Raw genomic sequence first — 2,325 nt, 5'->3', positions numbered from 1 at the left:
CATCCCCTGCCAGTCAATACACAGCTCCTGGCCACCCAGAGCCATTCCTGGGGAGCTGCTTTGGGCATGCCTGGACAAGTTTTGCCAGGCCATATTGGAAGATAGTTTAGCCAGGCTGGTCACTACAATCGCTGTTCAATAGGATGTGCATCTTTGGGTTCCCAAAGAATGTCAGGAAGGAATTGCTGCTCTGTAAAGCCCATTACAGAAGAGGTAAATTGTGTTTCCTCAGAATGCTGGAAACACTTCTCGCTCTCCCTCGACATTCTCACTCCCCTGAATCCCAAATAAATGCCACATTGAAAGAAAATTATTCCTTGCATAAGGGAAAAATAGAAAAGAACAACAGATTTTGTTCGCTGACCTCAGCATGACTCCTCCTTTGCCTACAACACTCCATTGTTCTGCCAGGTCCAGACAGCACAGGGAGCAGACTCATTTTCCCTGTTTTTAATCCCAAAGGTGCAGTCCATCACTTATATGTAAAAAAAAAAAAAATTGGTTGTTTTGTTTTTTTGGTTGTTTTTTTTTTCCTTGATCCTACTGAGCTGTTTTCAACAAGTGAGTTAATACTGAGGAACAAAGATGGGGCAGGAATCCCTCTCTCCTAACCTGGGAAATGAGCCATGGTCTGATAAGAGATTCCCCCCTTAGGCTACATGAGATATGAGGGATAATTTTTCAGAGTGTTCTATGAGGTTTAAATTAGTAAAGGGAAAGGAATGTATGTGTTTGAGCAGGTATCTGGACTGGTACTTTCGGAGCTGTCATGCTCTGTGCTTACAAAATGAACTCTTTTTGTCCTTTTGGGTAAACTGGAGCATGTGGTGCTTTCCTACAGCAGCTGGAGGAGGAAGAACATCCCTACTCCATCTCTGTGACAGCAAGATACACTTTGGAATGTGGGGAAGAAAAGAAGGGAGCAACTGCTAAGGGGATTTTAATACCAGAGACTGGAGCTGAGGGACTCATCCCAAAAACATTACCTGAACGATGTCACTGCATGTAGCTGGCTGGAAGTCGGTTCCATTAGCAGCAATTGTTCAATCTAGAGCAGGTCCATGTCTCAAACAGCTTTTATCCTCCCCAGAAATCAATCTGTGTGTTGGGAGGGATGGCCAGGTACATCTGCTGGTAGCTACAGGAATTCCAGCCCAGTCAGGAACATCCTGAGGAAAAGCTGAGCGTGCTTACAGCAATCTCAGAGTCGTTGGCATCAAAATGAACTTGAGGGAAGTGTTGGCCGTCATCACTGGCACTGCAGGCAGGGGCTGTGCCTCGAAATAGAGCTTGGCAGAGCCCAGCACTGCTGATGGCTCGGTGGAGAAGGCGGATTTACTTTTCCAGCCTGTGACATTTATAAACATTTTCTGTTTGTTGGAGCTGTGGAACCTCACCAGGTCAAACCCAGCGCTAATCTGTCAGAGTTACCTCCCCAGACTTTCGTCTGCAGTGTGTATACACATCCAATCGCTGCACTTTGGGATTGTCCCGGGACATTTATCTCTTTGTGTTTATCCATGAGCACGTTGGAACAGCCCCACAAAGCCTCCAGACGATATTTATTTTGTTTTTTCTGGTCCTGAGGACTCCATTAGGCGGAGAAGCCCTTTGATGCAGCCTTTGACTTAGGGGATTGATCCAACACCTCCTTCCTGACCCACTGGGGCTTCGATTCATTCCACCGGAAGGGAAGTTTGGAAGTGCACATCCCAAAACCACTGCAACATCGGGCTGCACAGAAAACTCTCGGTCTGAAGTAGGACACGGAGGGGTTTTAAATCCAGGCGAGTCTTTGGAACCCTCAAAGAACAACATGAGGAGAGTCCCACAGAGTTACACGGAGAGTTTGATCCATGAGGGCTGAGCATCCTCAGGCTGCTCCAGTCAGGTCAGCGTTCGTCTTTATCCTGTATCGGGACACGGGAGCTCTGTGGGGCAGGCGGTGTGGGGACACAGGAGGGCTGAGGGACAGACGGTGTGGAGACACGGGAGCTCTGTGGGACAGGCGGTGTGGGGACACGGGAGGGCTGAGGGACAGACGGTGTGGAGACACGGGAGCTCTATGGGACAGGCGGTGTGGGGACACGGGAGGGCTGAGGGACAGACGGTGTGGAGACACGGGAGGGCTGAGGGACAGACGGTGTGGGGACACGGGAGGGCTGAGGGACAGACGGTGTGGAGACACGGGAGCTCTATGGGACAGGCGGTGTGGGGACACGGGAGGGCTGAGGGACAGACGGTGTGGAGACACGGGAGCTCTGTGGGACAGGCGGTGTGGGGACACGGGAGGGCTGAGGGACAGACGGTGTGGAGACACGGGAG

This window comes from Geospiza fortis, unplaced genomic scaffold (genome assembly GCF_000277835.1).
Source record: "Geospiza fortis unplaced genomic scaffold, GeoFor_1.0 scaffold909, whole genome shotgun sequence".
In the NCBI taxonomy this organism is placed as follows: Eukaryota; Metazoa; Chordata; class Aves; order Passeriformes; family Thraupidae; genus Geospiza; species Geospiza fortis.
The sequence above is the reverse complement of the archived record's forward strand: the minus strand, read 5'-3'. Positions refer to the sequence as shown.